Below are 27895 nucleotides of genomic sequence, written 5' to 3' on the forward strand. Positions count from 1 at the left end.
AGGTTCTGGTAGTGGAAAAAGTGGCTATAGGAAAGTGTAACGGCTTTGAGTAAAAAAAAGGGGGTAAAAATAAATGTTATTTATATAGCACATTTTCAGCAACAAGGCAATACAAAGTGCATACAAGGCAATACAAAGACTTTAAGCTGTTCACTTGAAGCTGAACCAAACACTAACAACACGATCAAAATGAAGTTTTAAAGATCATTGATTACTGACAGATTTATCCACTTGAATTAAATTACAAGTTTATACAACTTGCATTTGTATAAACTATTACAATTTTATACAATTATATGGTGCACCTAAAAATTTCACCTCTTTATTTTGGTTGATTTGTAATTTTTAAAAAATATTTTTCATTTACAATTTATTATACTCTTTACAAAAATGAACAAATTATATTTGTTTTCATTTTGGCATGTTAATCTACCTGCATTTAGTGCTTTCCTGAAAGAAAGTAAGGGGTTGTTTTAGAAACAGGTAGGTTCCAGTTGCGCAGCGGAACCTTTTTCTTGGGAGGTGTTGCTTCTGGATTGTTTTTGGGGCGGAGTTCTTCTCTGGCTCAGACGCAATCTAGATGCTAACGGTAGCACTTCGTTCGTCATTGTTAAGTCCTGTTTTACAATTCTTCAATTCAGTACATGGTAAGAAAAACACACTAGAGCTACTCTGTAAGATGTTTACTTCTTTTTTGATCAATCGGCATCATTGTGATATGCTTTCTGTGCACATTTCTGCTAATAGTTGTAAGTTTTTACAGCTGAGGTTTAGATTGGCATTATGCCAACCCACGCCAGAGAAATCTTGCTGAATTTGGTGATTGAAAAACCGCAACATCTTACTAACTCCCTTTTTTAGGTGTTTTATTTTGATTTTGTTTAAATAATATTCAGTGCATGTTGCTTTGTGACTGTTAAAGCAGCCGAGACCACAGTGAATCTAGCTGAAGTTAAAGGTAGAGAAACTATTCTTTGTTCATGAAGCGTGGGAATTCAGAGGTTAAAGTTGGAACAATGCCATATTCTAAATGTATTGTAAGTCTTACCATTGTATTTTTGATTATTAGTAAGCTAAAGTCAGTGTACATTTTGATGTTCAGACAGGTTAATGCAGTAAAGCTTTTAAACAGCTGACTCTATTTAATACACTATACCTTGCTTGTCTTCATCTAAGTGAAGGATGCCAATGTGAAAAAGGTAATGTATGAAGTTAATTTTTACTCATAAGAAAAGGAAACATGGTTTATAAAAGAAAGGTAATGTAGAACATTAATATTGTACACCGTAAAACGTTGGTTAACATGTAAATGAGATGCAATCTGAATGCTAAAAACAGCGCTTCGGCTGTCATTGCTAATTCCTTTTTTTGCTTTTCTTTAGATTGCACACATCACTGCTGCAGCAGTCATGACACATGGGACCTGTAACAATTACATCTGAACGTCACTGGTGAGTAAAATAGCTTTTGTACTGTTTTTGTTGAGGTAGCGTTATAAGGATATATCATCTCTTTAGTCTCTCTCATTGAACTGAGCTTCTATCTTGAAGACCTATGTCAATATGGTTTTCATTCAGACTCTCACATTCATTACTTTTTACTTGATTTGCTTTCCAGTGATACTTGAAGTTATGCTAGTGTGACATTTAGTTTCCGGTATCTGTCAAGTAGAGAAGGCCCAAATAAGAAGCATGGCTTGTCACTGGGCTGCATGCCACACTTTTAAAATTTGTAAAAGAAAAAGTAAAATACAAACTTTATTTTACTTTTACTTTGCAGTTATGTTTTGAAATTAAAATATGTATAAAATACTTAGAATTTTATGTTTGTAAAGTGACAAAATGTTACAGATTACTTTTCAAAGCCAGTTCTTCATCCTTTTGCTAAAAGTTAACTGTAAATTAAAAATACTCATTCCCTTACATTATTCTGGAGGAATCTTGATAACAACTTTAAATATTTAATCAGTTAAATATATGGTAATGAATGTTTTAATACGCTCAATAAAGGGCTGTGATGAAGATATTCTCAAAGACTATAAAACATCCTGCTGAGATCCTGCTAATGGTCAATGAGCCACATTTGCCAGTCACCTATATGATGTGTTAGATGACTGTTTTGGATGAAAGAATGACAGTTTGATGAGAGTTTCAAAGCCTTTAGCTAAGATTTCCTTCAAAGGTTGGCACCCAGCATTGAAGCAGCTCGTCTCTGGATATAGAGGCAGATCACAAGGAGAAACCCTGGTGGTTTTACCATATCCTCATACCCACATCCCTCCCCACATCTCCTTCTGCTTTATCACCTCATTAATGTGCAACCCAGGAGGATTCTTCAAGGTGTCGTAGATGAAACACAAATGAATACCTGTTTCTAAAACAACCCCTTACTTTCTTTCCAGTTGTTTGTAGACACTTTCTTCCTTTTCTATTACTGACTTTGACGTAGTTCAAGCCATTACCATGGGTTGTGTGCAGCTGCAGCAAATCTGGAAATGGATAGTCGGATCAAATATCAAAATGTTTCAGTAAAATCCAAAATATAGGAATTTACCTATAGCAGTGTTTGATTCCTCTCAGTGGAGAGTGATTTCCATGTTAGTCAAACACAACAAAACACGGAGAGACCAGAGTTAAGAAGCTGTGTACAAAATGGTGGTTTGACAGCAGGAACTGTCAGATGGCATCTTTATTACTTTACATGAGGAGTCCTGGAGGACTTCACAAGCATCTGTTTCCGCTCTTTGTTGTTACTGCAAGCCTATAGGAATCAACCAGCTTCAGCTGTTTGATGGCGCAGCACATATTTGTTCAGGGGATTAGACTACCTCAAGGTCTGCAGTAATGCATTGTATGGAGGTAATGGATAATGCTGTTGTGTGTTGGACAGGCAACACACAACATTGCCTGTCGATTTGACTCTGTCAATGCATATCAAAACTGTGTGTTAAATGAAGGAGAAAAAACTCAACCAGAGGATAGTGGCATGCTGTGGTTGAAAGCAAGAAAAAACAATTGTAATAATTGTAATTGTTATACACAGAGTGATTAGCTGTGGGAGGTTAAACAGCATATGTTGTGAAAGTGGCAGCAACCATCTCCTTCCTTAAATGGAAACTCTCTGAGATGAATGTTTTATTTGCTGTTTTATTAAAACAATGATAACAAATGTTACTCAAAATGTAAAGCTGATAAATTTAATCTCTATAACTTAATCTACACAGAAAATAATGTTAACATTATATAGTGTTTAGGTTGTAGTTGTTTTGCCTTTTGATACATTGAATCTACCACCACCATGCTTCATAGAGCGAATAAGGATTTTCTTCAGAGGTATGTATATCTTCTTTAAGTAATGACTGAGACTGTTGATGTGAGAGGTGTATAGCAGTGGTTTATACTACACCGCTGTTTTTATGAGGTAAAAATTAAAATTAAGTTAGTGTATTTAAAAATTAATTCTAAATAATGACGCCTAGATTTAAAGATCACTGAACAGCCTAAACTTCTAAAACTTAATGTAGATCAAAACAAACATTTTATTGAGGCATAGGCTAAAATAATTCAGAAATATTCTTTGACACTGAAACAGCCAATCAAGCTCAAATTACAGTGCTGGCACCACCATGCTTCGGAGGTAGAACAATGGTTTATTTTCTTGGAGGTTTTTCTTTTTTCCATTCTCAGTTAGTTTTGGTCGACGGTGTTGTACATATGCATCATGTTGGGTTTTAAAGTTGTTTTCATGCCTAAAATAAGGAAATGGGGAAAAATGCTTTTAAGGATTTGTTTCTGATTTGTTTGCCTTAATCTGAATAACCCTAACAGCAGCAAGTGGAATTAATCATGTTTAAATAAAAAAAAAACTCTACTAGATGTTATATTACTCAGTCATATTAAATCTTACAATACCTTGCACACATTTGTTGCATGGCCTTTTGGCAGATAATTATTTAACAACCACAGTAAATCCAGTTGGCAATCCTGCTTGGATATTCTGTCATATAAAAAAATGATTTTATTCGAATTGTTTTCAAATTTAACAGAGCTGAAACTTTCTTTGCATTTTCAGGTTTGGAGCTTCAAATAATGATGGCTCACATTAAAATGTTCCTTTTAGTCTATAGGGAGAATCTCAACAGGTGGGTGTGGGTGGAGATGTGCTTGTAGGCTTTTAAATTGACTGAAATGATATTCATAACTGTGACTCATAAAGGGCACCTGCTCTTAGGCACCTGCTGTGAGCTCTTCCTAGCGGCTGGTTGAAGATCAGGGCTCAAATATAGCCGGGTATCAGTAGGGGTCCACATCTGGAGTTTGAGAACATGAAGACCCAAAAGTAAGGACTGGGGTCTAAATTAGCAGACAATGAAATCATGTATGGGTGCTAAAAACTGAAAAAGAAACTGCCCTATGAGTGCACAATGAGCAGAAATGTATTAAATAACAATTGAAAGATATAAACTACTTCTAAAGGGCATTAAAAGGTAAACCCGATTGAAATGAAGAAGGACTAGATAAATACATCCAATACAGATTCATCAAATGTAAGTGTTTTCATATGGATTTGCAAGCAAAGTGAAATAGCTTACGATGTCTTGAGGGTTTGCCATTGTTGTAAGGTGAAACAGTTTAGCTGATCACCTGAGATATTCTATATACAAAAGAAGAAACATATTTAAGACTTTTAACAAGTTTCAGTGAATGTTTAGCAAGCTGGAAGCCAGTATAGATAGGAAAGAAAAACCCAAATAACAACCATAGACACAAACACATCTTCATACTTTGAAAGATTTTATTGGTGGGGGATGAAGCTGAACTTCAATGTGTGTTCTTGACATTGTAACCTTTTTGTGATATTTTTTTATGATGGGGATGAAATTGTTGCTGGATGAAACTTCTTTCCTCTAGTTTTTTCCCAAACCTGTCGTGATTGTCCACCTTTGTGGGAAATAAAAGGCAGTAGATTGTTCTCAACCTGTGTTTATCTACAAATGGTGACAACATCAAAACAGAAAAACACAAAATGGGTCTGCAGACAAGAATTTAAATTGATTGTACTGCATTGGCTGTGCCAGCAAATACAGATAGAGACTGAACTATGTTTATGTTCTTAAAGTTATTTCCTGACATAGGGACAAAACATGGCTTTCACAGTTGTCTTCTGTAGTCATGGATGATGACTGCTAGCACAACTGAGAAATAAAATCGTATGTATAAAATCTTTCAATAAATGTCATAGATGCTGCCGTAGGCTTATAAAGGGAATACTTGATGCAAAACTGTTAAATGTCCATTTATGGATCACATTTAACTTTGGATATTTGTACAAAGTATTCATACTGGAGAAAATAACCCTTCAAAGAAAATTATTCTACTGCCCGCTGACCTTTTAAATTGTTACCACTTATTATATGAGCTATTTACATGGATTACAAAACAATGCCATAATGTCTTTTACCCTAAGAAAACGGTCATTTTTATTATTGGAGAATATTAGCTTAAATATTAATACAAATGGAAAAGAAAAATCTACCCAACCAAAATTAGATATCATAGTTCTCATTAATCACAGGTACTTGTTTCTGCTGAACCACAGATTTTCTGGACATAAGAGAGACCCATACAGTATCTGTCAGCTTTTTTGAGGCAGTGGTAGGTATTTCAAAACTTTTTCCCCAGATCAGCTGTACAGTTTGTGCTTTACTTTTCACCACATAGTTTAAATTAAATTAAAAATGTTTGGAAAACAGTTTTTTGCCTAGAGCATTAAAACTGAGAAAGTGGAGATTAGCACTTGAGAGAAGTTCATTTGAGAGAAGTTACCCATAAAAATAAATCTGTTTTCCAGTTTTGGCTTTATTTCTAACAATAGACCAGTCATCGTTGCTCCTGCAGTACCTGGTAGTCTGGTTTGGTGTAGTAGTCCAAGTCCAGGACATGATCCAGGAAATTATTGAATTCTGGAGGCATGTCTTTGAGTAGCATCTGGTGGTCATAATGGGATGTTTGAAAAGAAATTATTCTCGTTGTATTTTACTAACTCTGTTTTTGTGTCTGTCTTTGAGACACTGCCGTAAAGACAAAGAAACAGAAATTATAAGTTTCTCCGTGAAATTTTTTGCCTTTTATATGAAACAGTTAAAATATTAATGTTAGTAGAAAATGTTTGATCTGTTGCAAATAACTCATGTAAATCTGCAGACTTATAACAATAATGGGCATGTTTCAGCAGATTTTTGTAATGACAATTGAAAGAATGGGGATCAGACACGTGGTTGTATTTTGAGTGATCACATTTGTCAAATCAACAAATATCAGCTGACACACATTCAACTCTTGTGAGAGAGAGCGTTTGAAGAATAAACAAAGATACAACAGGTTCTGGTTTGATACTTGCTAACTTCATAAAGCAGATGCGATAGAACACAGTTGTTTTCTGATGTTATGTTCTGTGTCACATCTTCCACTTGTTTGTTTGAGTCATCATTAATCAGTTTATGCCACTTGGCCTTCCAGATTTGGCTAAATTGTCTGACTTCATCATGTGTGTTCCCTTTAAACATGTACAGATTTGCTTGATCACCCCGACACATAAATTGTTTTTTGTGCCAACGAGCCATGCTGACTGTCATCACCTAGTGCAGAGTTTCCCCTAACTTGATACTGTGAGTAAAATCTTGCAAAAAGAAAAGTTGTTCAATCAATGCAATTTGTGGCATAATAATGGAGATCAGCTTTCCTTACTATTTTCTCTTTTTTTCCCTATAGTGCAGATTGAAAAAACCTGAGACAACATGAACATGCAAAATCTTCCCATTAAATATATGAGATGATGCATTTGGTGAAAAAGAACCACTTTGGTTTTCAATATGCCTCTCTGCACAAAGCTCATGAAAAAAAGAAAATGATTATCTTAAGTGAAAAATGCATGCTACCATCTCCATCTAATGTTTGTAGCTCATTTGATTCTGTTATGCTGTAAGGATAGTATTTCACTGAATTGTTCATGCTTTACAGCACTCTTTCTTTATATTCTAAATTGTATTTAAGAGAGAGAATATTCAGGGCTTCCTTTCCTGTCACTTTCCTAGCTTCATTATACCTTGGTTTAACCTTCTATTAACACTTCCTATGAAATTCCATTTTCTGGCATACAGAACATCTGAACTTTTGACCAGAGCTGCTTGGCCTTTGTACATTACTTACTTCCACCCACCATCAGTTCATCAAAAATGTGGTCTTGGTCAGCTGAGCTCAGGTAAGCAAACCTATCTTCATATTTCAGGCAACAGCTTATTAATACCATTAATGTCAAGAGTTCCCATGTAAAGAGGAGTCTGAGTTATTTTTTCACACCTCATGCAAAGGTTAAAAATACATGTTTGCATGAACTGACTGACCCATATCTGGACTTCATATTCAGATCCTTTGGAAGTTGGTATTTGAAGGACCTTGATCTCTGCAGGACTTTTACTAAAGCCAATCCCTTTGGTAAATAACCCTACACTTCTAACAGGCTCTAGAAAATAAAAATCAAACAGTCTGGCTAATTCCAATTGTATGATTTTCTTAGATTTTTGTAACTAAATCGGTTTGACTCACTGATAGTCCACATATATTTTATACTGTATTTGTGACTGATATTTATAACTAAAGAATTGCTTTTATGTAGTTAACGTCACTTTGATCATTCGTTTAATGATGGTGCCAATTGTTATTATTTCACATAAACTGTGTCCTGATTAATGATGAACAGCTAAAGTAAAACATGTTTATTTTCAGTGTTGTCTTCTGTGTATTATAGTTATTTTAACTTGCGTCGGTTCTCTTAAATATAAATCCTTAGCAACTAAAAAGTTCCCTTCTGTGCCTGTTGCTAAGCTCTTGTTTAAGTTTTTAGAGTCAAACAGTTTTTAGTAAAAATAGATTCCTCTTTTCTGAGGTCAAATGACTTCACTCTGCTTTAACAATAGTGACAGAACTTAATTACACTACTCTAGAATTACTGTCAAAAGATGCATATTTTATTATTTGAGCTGTTGCCACTGTTCAATGTCAATGTATTATACATTTTTTTTTTTTTTTAATCGCAAAGAAATGTATTTTCATGGCTAGATTTCCTCAAACTAAAATGCTCAAGTGAAAATGTACAATAAAGATGTATAGTAGTCATTGTTTTAGTGTTTATCCATCATTCCATCATTCGTCTAACATCAGTCACAGGGTCACCAGCTTATTTTGGTTCATCAAATGGTGCTCTCAGACTTGAAGTGATAACAAGTCCCTTCAGAAAAATCTGTGTCTCACTGGAGTCTTGTCCCCATGGGTCATGCTTGGTAAACCTCCAAAGAAGATGCACAGGAGGGAACCTGGTCAGAAGCCTTAATCAACTCAGCTGGCTCCTTTAAATGCCTAGACTGAGCTAACCTCCAGATGATAAAAATCCTCACCCTATGTCAAAAGGCGAGCCAAGCTGCAGAAGGAAGCTTGACAGCTTGTCTCATTTATTGTTACAAACCCTATCAGTTTAGGATCTCTGTTTTGCTACACTAAATGTCATGATTTTGACATTTTTGTTTTGTAACAGAAACAAAAACATTTCTGCAGCAGTCTGAAGACTTGAAATAAAATAATTCCCGCAAGCAGTATTGCAGGGCCAATTCAAAACAGAATAACTTTTAATTTATCTTAATACTGGTTCAGTTGAAAGTCAAAAGGAAAATGATTCTCCCATAGTCTTATCTTTATTCCAATTGAAAAGAACAGCTGTGACATAACTCAAATCTAAAAAACACCCACAACAGTTTGTGACGTTTGTGGGTCTGTAGCAGCAGCCTTAAAACTGCAGATGCTAAATAACCTTTTTCAAAAGAAGCACAACCCTTGCCTTATTTTACAGAGGCTTCACTGTGTTCTTTACTGACATACTTTTCACATTGCTAAACTTAATTTCAGCTTAAAAGTTTGCATCTAAAAAATCAAGCCAAAGCTCATAAGTCCAACAATGTATTGGAGGCTATTCACTCAGGCAACTCAAAAACTGCATGAATCACACAGCCCTGATGACATATACAGTTAAATAAAACCTAGTAATAGTGGTCTACAAGGACTGTCTCTGAAGAAATGTTGTTTCTTATTATAATGGGAAAATTGATGATGGGATTTATAAAAGAGTTTACAATGGCTATGAAAACTTTCAAGGTCATTTCACTTGGTTGTTTCAGTGGGACCCTTTCTTTTCTGAGTTCAGCTTCACTGACGTAGCTTGCTGGTACACTTAATGAAAACGATTCATTAAAATTCTTACCCAGCTTATCATATGCAGCTGTAACAAGTTCAAAGGTCTGCGTGCAAAAAAAGTCTCATCCAATAGACTTCTTTACATTACCACCACCATCAGATTGGTTTTCAAGCAATTATGTGTCTGGATTTTCTCCTCACCTTGAATCGTGAGCTTCTCTTATATAAAAAGGCTTAGCTATGTTGGGATTGAGACACTAAAGTCCCTCTCAGATGTCCAACATCAGATTCTATTATAATTGGATTTTTCGCTGTTGTTAATAAATTGTATACGATGCGGCACAAGCATCAGTAAACTTTGAAGCTATTCTAGAAATCTGGGAACAATCTGGAGAGTTACAATAGGCCTGTACAGCTGCTTAAAAACTAATCTGAACAGAAATGGAAAGAATTTGAATTGAATCCAATTGGTAATTCTTTCAGAACATAAATTCTATATTATTATATTATGCCGATATGTATATTGAAACAGAATTAGTAAAATATAATCAAACTAACATATTACCTTTCATCAGAGGCTTTAGCTGCTGAAGAGGTAATCAATCAATCAATCAAATTTTATTTGTATAGCACATTTCAGCAGCAAGGCATTTCAAAGTGCTTTACATCATTACAAACACAGAATCACAATGCAATATAGAATCAATCATTAAGTCAAGTTACATCAATAAATTTGTAATTGATTACATTTCAAATGCAATTCTAAACAGGTGGGTTTTCAGTTGAGATTTAAAAGAAGTCAGTGTTTCAGCTGTTTTACAGTTTTCTGGAAGTTTGTTCCAAATTTGTGGTAATAGTATTTTTATCATCATTCAAAAGTCTAAAACAGAGTCCAGCCACAATTATCAGGAATTCATTTTGCAGTGAAATTTTGTGTCTGTATTTTTTTATAATCTCTTGGTGTTCTTTGTCCGTCATACTCGGTGCTTTATGGGTATTCCTCTTTCTTTCAACATCAGCTGCCATCCCTGACACACCACATGCTTTATTGCCCACTAAAGCCTAATGTTCCACTCCTTTTTGATATCGAATTATTTATTTATTTTGTTGAGTCGCCCGTAAGCTCCCTTATGAATGATTGCCTGCCGCAGGCCTGCTGCAACATGATCTCGAGGGGTATTAAATATATTGCTGGCATTTGTTTTCTACCTCTAAGTGGACTGGACGACACTGCAGACAAATACTTATCCTCCAAAGTAGAAGGGCCTCAGCAGCAAAACAAGTATGTTCTGGGCTCTGTAATCCTTTTTGCATCCTGCCGCCGGGAGGAGTCAAATGGAGAGAAAAAAACCCTGCTTTGATCAGACTGCTTATTTTGTATTTGGTCTCGCTGGAATGTGTATGACACCTCTGACTTTAATCTCCATCCAGCATTATTTATGCTTTATACTTAGGTGTTTATTGCATTTTCATAGAAAGGATGCAAGGTTCCTGTTTTTGCATGATGATAATACAAGCCTATTTTGTTGAAGGGGCAGTATTATGTAAAATTGTGGCAGCCATACAATTGTGCAAAACAGTTGGTTAGACCATGCACTGCCTTTAAGGATGAAGCTCCTCCTCTGAGGAGCTCTGATGCTCCAAGCTTCAGAGCGTCCACATCTTACAGAGGCTCCCCCCTGTCAGCTCCTTCAGACTAGCCAGCAGCAATTAGCAAACACCTAATGGCACTGCACATCTGCTGAGCTCTTTATATGAGCTTCTTCTCGATGCAACGCTAGTAAAAACGTTGTTAAATGGTTATAGAGGAGCGATGTTGTGATTACTTCCCGAATGCGGAGTGTTGGAAAGAGCAGGACTTTCTTAAATACAGAGGCCCACTTTCAAGGTGTTAAATTACTTGGGGGGGGGGGAGCTTGGCTTTTAAACTCAAGTTGTTCCTCTTTTTACCCCTTAAAACCTATATAGCCGCATAGTTGATATGCACCAAGTGTTAGTGCAACAGAATTAAACAACTTGAATTAAAAGACAAAACATTGCAGTCAATGCTAATGCAGAACAACACTGCAGGATTACTACACTAACTTACTCATTCTCCACTCATCTCTATATCTCTGACTTTCTTATTGCTAATAATCTTCTTTTCTTTTCCATTCACTCTCTGAAGCTGTAACAAAAGGGAAAAAATGAATGCGTTATCACAATTTTTGCATAACCAGTCCATCAGTCTCATCCAAAATCATGTTTATTCATGTTGCCCTCAAGGGAAAAGGGGTAAGAGAGAGATGATTAAATTCTAATTTGACCTCTATCATAATTTAGCCAAGCCTATTATGATGTCAATCATTTGAACTCAATACTGGAGTGAGGAGAGGGTGATTGTGTAGCAAAGGGGAAGGGATTTGCAGATAATTTGAGGACCACACAACTGTATCAAATCAGTTTTCGTCCAAGCACATATGCTTTTCACAAAGAGAACATTGCTTGCTCAGTAAAAGTGACAATGAAATGACAGACTTTAGTACAGCTTGTGAAAATTCCTTTTCTTTGTGTACAATTTTGCTAAAGTGAGGGAAAATAATTCAGCCAATGGCACGAGTGAATGCATCAAGATCATAACACATTTTTTAGTTTTTTGAGATTGTACTGTATGAAGGGTGGAATTGTGCCCCAATAAAAACAGTTTCTCTACTGTCTGCTATAAAAGCAGACATATTCTCATGCATTACATGAGAATTCATGGATTACATGCATTCTTATGTAATCCAAAGCAAAAGAGGTAAATAAATTAAAACTTCAATGTCAAAATCCTGACGTCAATAAGTTTGGAACAAAACTACATTGCAAAAAAATTCAAGTTGCAGCAGAGCAACTTAATATGCAAGAGTCTGTTCTCACTCTAGTGAGCAACAGATGATACTTGGAAAAACAATTTGACAGCGGAGCCATTTTTACAAAATATTAAAATCTTCAACTTTGAAACATGTCAGTGTCGAGAACCATGTCATTATTTTCTTTGACTGGATGATGTACTTACAGGAATGTAGAACATTAACAATACTCACATGTCTTCCACTTCAATGGTGTAGGAAGGGATGCTGCTTTAAGTAAATAACACTTGGGTATCACTTTCAAAGCAAACACAATTTAATATTCTTGGACTGCAATGTATTTTTTGGATGCTCCAAAAAAATTTTACAGCATGGGTGCTGCAACTCGGAAATGCTGTATCTGCCTCACATGCACTGCACTGCTATAAAATCGACACAAGTACTGCTCAAGTGTTGTAGCATTACCCTATATATCATTAAACATCCTGCAATCTAACTTAGCTGATGAATATTCATTGATGTGTTTTCTGATTTATTTGGTAAATACCACCTGGGAGCAGTCATGTTCTGTATAGAGCATTTCACTTTCATCTCCAGATTATTAAGTATGGGGGGAAAAAAATTACATTTAAGAGACATATTGACATCACAGCAAAAGTTATCTGTATTCACTGGACAGAAAATTCAGAAACAGGAGGATGGTAAGGATACGGTATAAGTATTTTGATCAGTTTCTGGTAGCAAACTGATATGGTGTAAAAGTGAGATGAATCCTTACAGGATCTCCTCCTCCCCTTAGGTGATAACTTATTTAAACGAAGGTTAAAGAATCCAAGTTAGACTTGCCCATTCAGCTAAGGTTGCTCATGCACAGAAACCTTAACATTACAGAAACGCTGGGGTATTCCAGAGCATGCATTTAAACAACAAGGGATATATTTTTTCCAGTCTCCTACTGAACGTCAAGATTTTGGAAAGCCATAATTCTGTTGATTATAAAGCTATTGAAATGTAAGAATAACACATTGCATTTATATGCTTTTAATGTTTCCAGAAAAGTCTGTCTCAACTTAGGAATTTATATAGGCTGATGGGTATTTCTCAAACCTACATAAAAAGTGAACCACAGACAACATTTATGAGTTTTCAACCAAGCTTCTGCAGAAGGAGAAAACATAGCAAGTCACTTATCCAAGGTGTTTACCATGCGTTCTGACTCTCTGCATCAGAACTTGTTTTTTTCTTAGAAGGCAGGAGTGAAATGGAATGTGGGGTAATAAATCAAAGAGGGAGGGCTATTCTGAACAAGGAAGAAAGAGAACACAGAAACTAACACACTGGCCCTTTAAGGAGTATCCCTAGGTTAGAAAGCAGCTGCAGCTTCAAGGTTTAGGGAAAAAGCAAGTTTTGTCTTTCACAGATTCTTCCTCTCTGGGTTGTGAATACTAAACCTATGAATGAAAAACAAACTAGTAACTACTTGCGTAAGAATGATAACAACACATAATTATTCTAACATAGGCCTGTTTACAAAATCAGAAGTAAGAACACACATAAAGCAGAAATGTTTCTGTAAAGAGAGTGAATTTGTAAGCTAAAGCTTCAACCTACTCCTTTTGAGTATGTATTTGTTGTAATAAACTCCACATATGGTATTATGCATTTAAATACTTTTACTGAAATGAACTAATCTGTAAACTAAACTAAACCAATTTAAGTTACATGCAAAGATCACTAAATTGACAAATTTAGTTACATTTGCCAAGAGAAAGTGATTAGATTTAGCTGAAGAAATTAAATTGAAGGATTTATCCTGCAAAATCTCAAGTTTGGATCTAAGTATGAAAGTTTGTTCATGAATATTCATTATAGAAAAATACCTACAAACATCTGGATGTGTTAAAAGGCTTTTAGGTTCTTGCACACTAAATTAAATTAGCCAGATGATAGGTATGCACTGCATCAAAACATAATGGAAGTGTGTTTGAAGCTGCTTGCCAGGGTAGGAGAAAACCTCATCGCTGATGATCCCATATTGATCTCTCAGCTCCCCAGCAGCCACATCACTTCATCTCCTTTTTTCACAACTCTCTCTCCCTTCACCTCATCTTGCAATATCCTGCAAGGTCTCATTGATCAGTAGTCTTCAAGGGCACAGTGGTTGTGCGGTAGGAGGCGGTCAAACAAGTTAAGATAAGTGCTGTGGAGCAGCACTGTGGAGAGTCAGCAGGGACGAAGATCTGGCAACCACACTGTAGCACAGCTCAAAGACTGAGGACTTATCCATATCTCCACCTCATTAACCTTTTATCCTGATTTGTTGACATGTTCTTTGCACAGTGTTGCCCTACATATATATCTATATTGAGGAGATGACTTCTCTCTGATAGGATCTTGAGAGGAAGGAGAACTCACACGCACAAAGAAAAAAATACTGTTTTCCATATACTGAGATGGTCTTCCATTAAACCTGATATAATTTTAATAAAATCCAATCCATTTTACAAGAGATCAATACCTGCAATCGCAAGAGAAGTCATAATAACTTCTTTGTAATTCATTTTAAGTGGCTCCATTTAATTGAAGATGATTGCTCAAAATGATAAATTTAATCTTAAATAGCCAAGCAGGGTTACACATTCTATACAGTGAATGGATGATTTTTTTCTTTGTCCTGAAGGTTGCACTCATCATTTCAGATGATAACATTACTTTCACTACTACCTATGGGGCTTTGGAAAACCTACTGAGCAGCATTCTCCATTATAAACATTATTAATCTTGAATGAATCCAGTTGCATCATGAACTTTGACCTGCAGGGTCTTTAAGCATTTGGGAGGGGAGGGATGGACAGAGGGTTATGGTTGGGCCACAATGCAAAGAAAAATCCTTATGCAAAGAGAAAATTATTGTCGTTATCTATTGTTATCTGTTGTATCTATTTAATATCCCTGAGCATGTTTTTGCTTCATGACAATAGTAATCAGCATATATGGGAAGCAGTGTTTCTTCCTGTTCTCCCTCTCCTTGTTTTTATCCTTTTTATAATCACTGTACACATAACTGCCTTGATTAATATCACAAAATAAATCATAAGGTATGCCACATACAAGTCTCCAATCACATAACATTCCATGTTTCCTATGAAGAAAAAATTATTTCCTTTCATTAATTAGGGGAAAGCATGTAATCAATAACTGCTTGGAGGTAAAAAAAAAAAAAAAAACATTTACAGCAGGACCAGTCAGTTAAAATTATTTGATGCCAGCATTTACTGCATCAAGTCCTGCAGCTGCTGAGGGCCTGGGTCCAGGATGGTGGGGTGCAGACAAGCTGGGGCGAAACAGTCCCTTGTTGTCTTTGATAGGTAGAGACCTCTAATCATCGCCAGATGCTGACAAAAGAGCCAGAAGACTCGTGTCGTCTTTAATCTTGAACCCAACTTAAGCAATAGGAAAAGCTTTTTAAAATGTAGACGAACACAAACTTCTTACATGTTTGTTTATTCCCCGTCACGTACAGTTACATCAACGCATAGTCAAAAACCCGCCTTATTTCCAATTTTATTGAAATGGAACATTTTCTCAATTTGTTCTAATTAGTCTTTTTTAAATTTCCTTCCTGTGGTAATGTACACCCCAGGTGTTGATACTGTTGTAAATTAGGAATGGTTATATAAAGAAGTGGGTAAAAGAGAGAAGGGGAAAAAACCTTTGACTGAGGGAGGAAAGAAACCATTGCTATAAGAGGCTTAAGAGCATCCTGGAAGCCATCGTTTGGCCTCAGACCAAGAGCAGTTGTGGAATTGAGTTGCTGCTTTATCTCTTTTTAGCTTTACGGTTCCAGGCAGAAGTCTGACCACCACTGCTCTGCTTTGTTGAGTGCAAAAAATAAACAAAAAGTAACACACCACCACAAGCTTAAGCCTCGCTCACACATGAGTGACTCCATGTTTAATTTCTCAGTTTAAATTTTTTTGTTGCCGTTTGAAGGTAACAACAGGAATAGCGGGGAGAAAGTAAAAAAAAAAAAAAGTTTACTCCTAAGTTTGGCATGAATTCCCAAAACTTTAAATTTTTTTTGTTTTAAACTGATTACTGGTTACAATGCTGCATCAAACTAATAAAGATTCAGTACTTTCTATGTTAAAGAAAAAGTAAAAATATCACACTTTTGTGATGTAAAACAATGAGACCATAATAAATCATCTCAAAATGTTCAGCTAAAAAAGCAGAACAGGTTGACCTTATTAATGCATTATTTTCTTTTTGTGATCATTACACTTGTAAGCTTTTTTTTTGGCAGATTACTTCCAGTTACCAAGAAATTATTACAAATGGGTAAAGTTTAAAGTTAACCAAACATGTATTACAAATATCCAAAATATATTTTACTGGATAAAAAAATAGAAAAAAAAACACACACACAGAAAGTGAAATCTGCACAAATCTTAAAATGTCAATAGCTAAACTATCTACTAAGCTGTTATTTAACTATGTCATGCCGGGAGTGGCTATCATTAAAATTACACATTTTTTGTTGTTTCTACATGAAACGCTGGAATATTTCAACGCAATGCTAGATTCAGTTTCCCTCATTGAATTTTCTTGGTCAAAGAAGTAAAGCAATGCGGTTTTACATCTTGAGTGGAGGTTGTTCAACTGCCTTTATAGGTCGTCTTATGGTGGTGTATCATGCTAAATTAATAGGATGTACCAAATTGGCCGTGGTTGTCATCTAGCATAGCTGTTTGTGTTTTCCCAGCAGTTGAGAAAGAACTTGTCAACACTGCTCTTCTCTTAATGGTTTTAAATTGCAGGGATAACACAACTCGAGATGAGAGGGCAATAGAAAACCATGAGATAAAACATTTAGCAAATGTTTTATGCATGCAGCAGGTGAATAGTGTGCATTTGAACTAAAAAGAGTAAAGGTACCAGACAGGACCCAATTTTTAAGCCAGAATCAATGGTCAAGTAGTCTATATTTATGTTCTGGTCATGCATAAAATGCTGCATCTCGTCAAACGCAAAATGCTTAATGATACGAAGACTATTTATACAAGACAAAGCACTTATCTTGTCATGTTTGAGGACTGTATGACAACCTCAGAATCATCGCTTCCGAACCTAATATACCAGTATTTCCTCTTGACAAAATAACAATATACACACAAGGCACTATTAGGTTTCCTCCAGAAACACTTTTATTTAATGAAGCAGCACAGAACAGACGCCTAAGTTCAAGTTCAAAGTTCTGCTTTTTTGTGAGGTCTTTGCTGATAAAACTAGATCTAGTTTTCATCATCTCAAAGTCTGTTTATATACTTTTTTCAGGATAAATGTCAATCCATGACCTTTCTTGAAGTAATATACGCTCTCCAAAGGCCGACACAGCACTCAAGTTGCTTAGTTATGTTCAAGGGTAAAGGGGTCTTTTACTGCTGTAAGCCTCGGTATTCCCCACTTTCATGGAAAATACCTTTAACTATTTACAAGGAAATATTTATCTGTCTTTTGCGTAGCTAGAAATAACACTGGTGTCTCACAAAGATTCATTCTGCTTCATTATCACTCAGAAATAAACAAAATCTTAACACAAAGAAATGAAAATGTTGCAAAACATAAACTAAAAATGTCTGTCATCTTTAAAAGTGTTTCATCATAATACAGTTATTTATACTTACCTTTACATTGCTGTCACTTTTGCATCAGATTATTTGTTGTATTATTTGAAACCACGTTAAAGACATGTAAAAACTCTTAAAATAAATGTATTTTTTGCTATTAATTATATATTGAATTAGTGTCACACTAAATAATGCAGAAAAATTTGGGTTTTACATTAAGAAAACAAATCCTACATTAAGAAACAATTGTTTTGGTGTAGCATAACAGATGCAATACTTTTTTTCAAGTTCTTTCTTGCAATCTGAACCATTTCTTTGTTAACTTGGCCATATGCTTTGGTGCATTATACTGCTGATGCAACAAATGGTAGAGGCCAGCAGATTTCTTATTTGAATTTGTCTGGTAAAGTTTTTAGCAGATTTCATTAGGTCATATGGTCTAGCAAGGTTGCAGAGGCTTTGAGAAGATAAATGAACCAACACCATTACAAATTTTCCACCATACTTTTCACAGGACGCTTTTTCACATATTCCTTCTTTTTAACACAAATACAAGCTCGGTCTTAATAAATGAACGCACAGTTCCAATGCAAGTCGCAGCTGCATTTAGACAACTATCACACATTTGCATTTGAGATGGAAGGGCAGAAAACACTATTTCTTGCCATGTCTCACAAACAACACCATCTACTGCTTAATGTGAAGACTTCATAACCCCAAGGCGCCTCCATTCATTGTGGTGAACTTTACAGATATTTTATATGGACTTTCCTTCTCTCTTTGTATGAATATAATATAAACATTGGTCCTTGCACATCCTTGTTTGTCACAGTTCTAGTAATTTTATATTTGTTTCAAGTTTTGTGCTGACTGTATAAAGGACAAACTTAGGGAAACATACAGTTTGTAATTTTCTGCCTTATTTAGATATACGCATGAATAAAAAAAACCTCCACACCTCTGATTTAATTTCACTGTAAAATCCTGCCTGCTTTTCAAAGCGGTGATGAGCTTATTTCATAATGTCAGTGCTACCACCTGGCATTGTACTGCTGTATATCCTCCATGTGCTCCTGTGGAAATGTGGTGGGAGACCCACTGGAGGGTAACCAGTTGGTTTGGCTCTTGATGTCGCCACCTGTTCAGGCAGCCAAGTGTTGAGTCAATGAGGCTATGAGTGAGCTGAGCATTGGGAATGAGGAGCATTTGACTGAAGCACCCTTCACGCTAAAATCACACAGGTGAGAGCTACTCTGACACATACTCAGTTGTTTAGACACTTGTGAACAAGTGAAGCATGATTGCCTCTTCACCAGTGGACATGTTGTCCTTTTCCAATTAATGGGGTGAAGTTCGCTCGGTTTATGTTCTATTTTAATTTGCTGCTTTTGAGAATTGCAGGGGATTAGTAAGATGATATAACGTATTTTAATAATTCATAATAAAGGTGACTAACCTACTAAACCATAACAATGTGTTGCATAAAAAATTGTGCATTATTTTAATTCTCACACGGATTATTTTAAGCAGAAATGTCTTCAATCAATGAAAATCCTGTGGCCTGTGAAGTAGCCACTCTGACATATTGAGTTTGACACAAAAATCCAGTTGTATTTCAGCATATCGTCTTGCGTCTGACATCGGGGAATTTGTACCAATGCAATTAGTGTTCTTAGCCTGATGCCTATATATAAACATCCTATTGCAATTCCGGTTTCAGCAAGGTTGCATCATCAAATTCTGCTATAGAACCACTTTGATGTTTGAGTTATTTTCAAAGGCCAAAATCTCTCAATTAAAATATTTCAAGGGTCTTATTTGAATCTTGGTGTTTTAAAAGCAGTAACATTCAAACATCCTGGGTCTTTTTAACTGACAATGTAAATGTAAAGACCTGTACAACAATTTTCAAAACATATATATGTTGTAGAAATAAGATACCTGGGTAACACTTGCATTAAATCTTAAATGAAAAGTCAATTAAAAAACTCAACTTTGCATTATCATTATTTACCAAATGACATTTCATGACAACAGTTATAAAAATTCATGAAGACTCCTTCATGTTCATGACAAGTGTTATGTTTATGACAGTATAATGTCAGTCTCATGCACACTCCTTCAAATAAAGTGTTACCGATGCATGTAATGCATGTTTCATTCATGCTGGAGTTTACATGTTACAAAGCATAGTCTGATTAGTGACTCACACTCTCAGTATGTTTACTGTTGGTTCAATACTTGCTTTCATCCAAGTCCTCAAAATCCCCAAACAACATTCTTATCCCTCAAAACATGAAACATGACTGGGACATTTTGTTCCAACTGCAGCCAGTGAGCTCTGAATGAAAAACTCCATGGGAGTGCTATATATTATTGCCCACATCAGAAAAACACATAAATATATATTTACTGCTTCTGTTTAAACAGACATCATTACAATTTCTAACATCCAGTGAACTGGCATGCAGGAAACATCAGCTGCCTCAAGCATCCTATGATATTATTTTATCATGCTATTATTTTTTATGCAACTCATAGTGTAACTCCCATCCATCTGTTCTTAAGGTTTTCTTTCAGTGCACATTACAAATGATTGAATGATTCTGACATTGAAACATGTCTCATCTGTCCTCATCAACCTTTACTCTCCTGACCTTTTCATTGACTGTGGCTTTTCTCCCTCAAGTTGCAGGCAAAATCACAATTTATGGGCTCTGTGGCTGTTGCCCCAGCTCTGGGGAAGGCCATTAAATTAAGAAGATCAAGGGTCAAGAGGTCACAATGTCCTGCTTCTGCTACAATGGCTGACATCAATAGCTAGAGACCCCAAAACACCTATTTTCCATTTAACTCATTAAAAGCGACACCTTATCTTTTCATATCCACCATCAAAAAGAAAATAAGTGTCTTTAGTATTGTTTACCTAATTAAATGTAAGAGAAAAGAACAAAAGGAAGATGAACAAAATGAAATATTTATTTATTTCAAACATGTAAAATATCAGAGGACAAAAAGAAACAAATTATAAAAAATAAGAATAAGAGAATAAGATAAGTTATAAGAAACAAAGCTTTCATGTCCAATTCGAAAAGGAGTAGAAAGAAGCCAATGCTTATCAATTCCTACCCTCAACTATCTTTCCAATATACACACAAAGTCCATTTCAGTCTAGAATGTAGAGTCCAAATATGTCCCCCATTACACATCTATTTTTTTTCTGTCACAATTTTTGCACTTTAAAAATTATATTTGTACAATAAAATGATTATTATACAGTCTACAACATGCTTACTCTCTAAAATTTTATTACAACTACATTAATCAAAAATGTAATTGTATTGTTTTGATTAACAAAACAAACACAAAGCCTTTTCCTATTTTATATAATCCATTACATCAACACAACCCACTGACGCATCCAATCATGTTCAATCTACAGTACTGCACCCATAGCCCTCAACAGTATGCCAGTAGATCCCCAATGTGTGATAGCCATGTACTTTTGCATTTTAAATCTTCATCCATACTGTTCCACAGATTCACTCCACAGACGGCATACAGTACAATAACTAGTGCAACCTCACTTGGTTTATGTTTTCTAAAATTTTCTTTTAAATTTTAAATTGCTTCCTTGCAATGTGCAACGTTTATGTTTATGCTTACATCTTGCTTTGTACATTATTTGACCAGTTTTGAATTTGACAAAAATTTTGCTGTAAAAATAATTAATTTTGATGTTCTAATTATCCCACCATATTAATTATCATTACTAATCTATTTTGCAGTGAGCAAAGTGTCTGTTTAGTATATTTGAGAGTGTTTCCCCAAATCTCCATATAATAATTCAAGAATTATGAGATCAATGGTGTTTTTGCTTTCATATGTTTAATGTGAGGCTTTTAGCAGATTCTATGATCCAACATAACATCAAGAATTTTGTAATGCAGATATTATTCACCAGTACTTGTATTTTATGCATTATTTTTCCAAACTATATCATGTTTGTTTTACTTGCATTTATTAACAACCTATTCATGAGTTATGAGTTATGGCTTACTCATAACTCACTTGAGTAAACCACTTTTTAACATTACTAATTTATGATAAATGATGAATGAAAACAACTTTGGTTTCAAATGGTTGAAATAACTCGTGTATGTAACAGCTATGCTGACGATGATTGTTGGAAACGGTACTGAAGTTTATTAATTTCTTCAAGGCCTCTTTTTCTAAAATACAAACATGCATTTATGTGATGGAAGAATCAAAATGAAGTAAAACTTAATCATAGACATGAGTATCATTTTGAAAAGTGATAAAATTGTATACATTTGTTCATTTTATGAGCTCAATAAAAGGTAAACGAATGGAGCCTCAAGTGACAGAAATGAGCAGGTGTACAATGACTTGCAAAAGTATTCATATCCTTTAAACCCATGTATCAGGTTGAGTAGGAAAACCCAAATATCTCTCTCTCTGATGACACTCCACTTCCTTCTAAATCTTTTAAGGTCTGACCAGAAGGGACAACCACTCCAGCAAATTCGGCCTGCAGTGGGACATATCAGAAAAACCTCCCCAAGGAGAAGCACAGGAGTCATTTTGACCAGATTCCCAAACCTCCCCACTAACTCCTTTCAATGCAGAGAAGCAGTGGCTCTACTCGGATCTCCCACTGACCTCCTTAGTCTGTATCCAAGTCAAAGTTCATCCCCTTTTATCTATTATTTTGGTCATGATCCAATTATCCAATTATCATGAAGTTGAAAGACAGAATACAGATGGAAAATTAATGATTTGTTTTTAGCTCAGATCTTTCATTATCACAGCAGATAGGAACAGCGCCCACTTTACTGAAGCTGCAGTTTGTCAATTTCTCATTTTACTAACATTGCTCATGACACGTAAATACTAAAACTCTGGTACTTAAAGACTGACCCCAAAACAAAATCAACCAGTTTACCTTTTATTTGTAGAAATGGAACTCAATAGCATATTAATTATGTAAGGAGATGAAACGTGAAGGTATCCTGTACATATGGCCATTCACAATTTACACCTGTGAAGTATAGTGATTCAATTAGGGTTAAAATTAAATGGAAAAAAAAGCTTTAAAAAACTTAAAAGATATTCCAAATTTATTTTTACCATTTTTATGGCATAAAGAGACTTTATGACAGCATAAAATGTAGAGAAGTAACTTTCTGAACTTAAAAGAATACATCAAATTACCTGCAGTGAATAAATGTACAATTATATTAAGTAAAAAAAAAAGAAGATAGTCTTTTGAAAAACTAAGCAAACCTGAATTACTATGTTGAAAAAACTGAGATCTGTAAGTCATCAGTAGGGGGCACTGTAAGCTTTATCGTCTGCTTGCCCCACCCACCCCGCTTCTATCCAATGCAACCCTGCAAGTGGACTAGCCCACAACCTGGCAGTGTCTGTTAGTGTAAGAGATTTAAACAAAGAGGTTTAATATCAATCAGTGTGCATGTAAACACACTCATAACTCACTTGAGTAATGAAACAGTACTGAGTCACACTCTTTGTCTGTATGGTAATAATGTGAGTGGGGGTGTGTGAGAGTGTGTATTCCCTCACAGGAAAGTGAGAGACAAGGGTAGCCTAGAATAAGAGTGGATGCATGCTGTGTGCTGTAAAATGTAAGAAAGAGGAGATTGGCAAATGGTCTCTCAGATTTATTAGCAGAGAGAGACTGGATCTCTCTCCAACTAAAATAAACTGGTGGAACTAAAAAGGGCTGGAAGTGATACTGTGCTCATTAAAAAGCTAAGTCCCTGCATCACTTGTGGGCTGAGAGGCAAGAAATAAGTGGGTTCATGACATTCTAGTTTATTTTGTTTTAGGAATATGTTTTCTCACAATTGTTTTCATTTTCCAGATTTAGAAAAACACCAAATAAAGTACAAAAATTAATCTCAATTACTTTGTGCATTATGTCCATCTCCTACAAAGTATAAAGTTTATATATATATTGTCCAAAGTCTGTACAAAAATGCCCATGGAGGCATTCAAACCCATGACCTGCGAGGCTACAGTGCTGTTTTTCCATGGCACACTTAACAGCTCTCATTTTTGATCAAATTTCTTATTTTATCCAATTTACACATCATATATCTACAAAATATAATAAACTACATGGAATGAAAGCAGATTCTTCTGCAAAGAGTTATTACAGTATATGAATTAAGTTAATTTGAGCATGATAGGAATTCTCTGCGATGTGTTGACACTACAAAGTGTCATTAATATAGCTAGAGTACAGAAGTGGTAGTGGAAAGAGTTCGTCAAGAAAAGGAACAATACCCTTCTACTGTAAAGTTGACATCAATTTACAATTCATTTGCCTTCACAATGTGGTAATGTTCCAGCTGAAGAAGAAGAGGAAAAAGTTCTAGAGGACAACTATGGATTTTACAAGCAAGAACCACATCACATTGATAAGAGTTTAGAGGTTTATTTAAAAAAAGAGGTTGAAGGGATGGATGAACTGAATGTTGAGATGGGTCATCTCAGGAGACTTGATGAGGAAGACAAACACTCAGCATGGGGTTGCAGTCTTCAGAAAATGATATTTTCCTGAGTCGTTTTACTGGACCAACGAGGAGAGGATGAAAAAGGAGAATCAGAAGTAGGGGTAAGGGCGCGTACCAGGGGGTTGATGGTGGCGATGGTGGTAGGAGATCATTCTGTTGCCGGTTCGAACCCTGTTTAGAATGACAATATGTATTATTGTTATAAATTATATAATTTCAAAAGAAGAAAATATAAATTGTCCTGACATTGTAGGGTAAATGCTAATAAATAATCGATCACATCTCTATTCTTACTGTGATTTTAAAATGAATTTGGATCAAACTGGTCAGCTTTGTTGAGTTTTAACTAGGAATGTTCAAACTGTGTTGGTTTACATAATCATATTAAATCTACCAGTATCATTACTACACTCCTTTATAAATTTCAGGCTCTTGGGAAAACATCCACCCTTTCAGCATGAAACCAGTACTGTTTAAGTATTAACGACGCCAGAGCATCAGCAACAGCAGACCTGAATTATCAGCTCGTGAACTACGGTGTATGCTCCTGTTGAAGCTGTGAGTCATTGTAATTCTAATTTGTACTGTTTTATTTATGAGTTTGCTTCTGAAGCACTACACTACCCACAAGCTTTGATGACTTCGTATCAACTGGAGCCACTGTTGCCATAGAAACATTAAAGTTGGCAGTCAGACGCGATAAAGTAACATCAGCCAACAAGCACCCTTTTGTCATCTGGCAACACCAGCAGAATGGTTTTACAACATAATACTGTTTTGCATCCAATTTTGAAGGACTAGTAAAGAGTATACTCTGCAAGTAATCACTTATATTAAACTTTTGTTTTACCTTTTATTTATCCTTTATATCTTAAAGCAAGCTTTAAAAATGTAGCTTCATTCCAATTCTGCTGTAAGAAGAACATTATTTCTTTTTAGACTGCATGGTCTAAAGTGGAACAGATTACCCCCCAGAATGCAATTGGCCTTTCATTTTTGTTAAATGCTAACCAGTTTCCTACAAGGAAAATCATCCCACTTATCATTAGTCTCACTTGCTTATATTCAGTAAATGGCATAAACAGATTAATCTGTGAATACTACAGTAACACACCAAATGATCAAATGCAACATATGGAAAGAGCCCCCCACTCCACTATGTGGAGTACATATACGCGGATATTTTCAAAGGTCAAAAGAAAGATATGACTATAACATTAAGTGCAATGTAATCACTAAACAGCTTTAAAAAATTGCACAGATCCAGCCCAATCTTCAGCATCATATATGACTCCTGGCTTGTGTGGGAAGCTGGATTTGCTGGGCATCCTGGTTCATTTCACCGTACATTCAATTACAGTCGCCCACAAATTACTTCAAGAATACAAGCCAGCCTGAGCCGCCTGCCGCCTCCACATGTGAATGCACTTCTCCTCCTCCTCATGCCCCCATCCTCGCTTTCATTCCCTTCCTCTTCTCCTTCTCCTTTCGGCATTTCCGCAGACGAAGGCTGGACGGTTAGTTGTCTGAGAGTCGCATGCTTTTTTTGATTTCCGCCCCAGTACTTTTACTTTTTGATTTCTCCAAAGGAGTTTGGCTGGAAAACACACAAGCAAAGAAAACACCCTCAAACAAGCGGCTCAGTGTCTTTTAAACACCCACTGCTGACACGTGCGGATGATTCCTGTTCTTTTCTTCTCTTCGTCATACACACATGGATGATACTTGTGTGCATCGCTGTGAGCACAGGTGCATGCATGCACATTAACACTCAGAAGACACCAAAGCAAAAATTACAGATATCCCCCTCCTTATCACTGTGTGAATCTGTCAAGTGTGCTTGCAAACACCCTTTTTCTTCCAACACACACAACAAGGTTGTTCTCAGCGTGTGTTCGCTCCATCTTTCCTGCTCTCTGTTCCTCCCCAGGGTGCGCATGATAGCGACTGATGTAGGCAGCAATTTATTTCTCTGAAGGAGGTGTGTGAGAAATATAGATGATATCCTTCAAAAGGGTTTCAAGAGTGGTGGTTGTAAGGGAGATGAGGAAGAGTAGGGCATCCAAGCCTGAAAATGTTTAAAGCTAGGATGTCATCACTCAAAGGCACAGGAGACTTTTGTTGTCCCTTTATGAGTTATTGCTGTCCCGTTTGGTTTTTCAAACTTCTTTTTAAAGTGTAAGCAAACAGCACAATCAGATGGGCTACATGGCTCACAGCTCAGGGTGCCACCGTCTGGTATGTGGCATAAGCATTTGAAAAACAAAAAAGGTTGACCTGCAGTTTCTGTCATATCTGTAGGAATACTTTGCAGTAAATGGCGAGAATATGCCAAACTGTGCTTTCCAGTATAAACATAAGAAGATATAGACATGTAGTTGATGATTCTGAGGTTGGAATAAAAAATGTATCCTCCAATTCTATGCTAAGCTAAATTGCTATTTCTTTCTGATTTTATTGATTTACTTTCAGAGACATCCATACATACATACATTGGCATTTGGACCAACCATCTGTGAATTGTCATATTTGACATCAAACATCATATTTGATCATTTGATCCATCAAACATCATATTTGATAGTTTCCTTTCAGTAAACTGTGTCCTTCTGCTGCTCTTTATAATGAACCCCAACTCAAACATTTCTAAATAACATCGCTATAATTATTTCTACAGTCCTTACTATTTTATTTTTCTCCCTCTGGCATTGCTCTCTTCAGACATCATAAAAGGACTGTTATGTACAGACCGTGTCCTGCTTACAAGCAGTAATGGAAACATTCACATCCTACGGACAAAAAAAACTCTGGCATTCACTAAACCGTAATAAATGTTTTTCACAAATATATATTCCTAGAGCTTTTAAATTGTTTTTTGTTTTGTTAAATGACACAATATCTCCCACATAACTGCTGCTTTCAAATAAGTAGAGAATGAAAGCTTATATGTTCATGAATTTTCATGCACTTTACATAAAGTACTTGGGAAATTATAATTCCTTACTATCTTTGACAATGAACAAAGCTTTAAGATGTTTCCATAAGCAATGGAAAATGTCACTGATAATTCAGGTTTGTTCGTATGAAGTCTGTGCAGTTGAACCATAAGGTTCACCTAATTATCCTCTGATGTTTAAAAAGAAAACATAAAATCAGCACAATCAACATACAATGAGAAAAAGACATCTGTCAAACAACCTAGTCTCTCTTTGTGTTGCCTAGTTGAAGCCATGTAAAAACATTAAACACCCACTAGAAAATTTCAACAATAATTAAATTCTCTTTTTAAAGCACAGTATTACATGGCAGGGCGGTACAGGAATTATGTCCTACTAACTGATAAGCAATTTTATACCTGTGTGGTAGCAATGACCTTCATGGCAACAAAGTAATTAAAATCTAAAGCTGATGTGAGATCAGTGATAGTTACAAAAAACTAATGTAACATAACATGGCACAACATGGTATGACAAAAAACAAAAAGAACCATGTTGATACACCCTGTACTACAATAACACATTCAGTTCCTACACTCACTTAGTCTTAAGATGTGACAGAGAACCTATTGCAGCAGTTAAGGGAGGAGATAAAAGATCACCTGTTTGTCACAGTGTCAACACAAATCAAGG

The 27895-nt window shown here is 35.7% G+C and overlaps 1 long non-coding RNA gene across 1 annotated transcript; it reads left to right on the top strand.

Annotated features, from left to right (window-relative positions):
- The first annotated feature begins 546 nt into the window (after positions 1-546).
- LOC114151577 (uncharacterized) lies at positions 547-8136 on the top strand. The gene is made up of 4 exons (XR_003596960.1): positions 547-647; positions 1383-1451; positions 7160-7260; positions 7426-8136. It is a non-coding gene; the product is annotated as an uncharacterized LOC114151577 (long non-coding RNA).
- The last annotated feature ends 19759 nt before the right edge of the window (positions 8137-27895 follow it).

The sequence above is a fragment of the Xiphophorus couchianus genome, chromosome 9 (genome assembly GCF_001444195.1).
Source record: "Xiphophorus couchianus chromosome 9, X_couchianus-1.0, whole genome shotgun sequence".
NCBI lineage: Eukaryota > Metazoa > Chordata > Actinopteri > Cyprinodontiformes > Poeciliidae > Xiphophorus > Xiphophorus couchianus.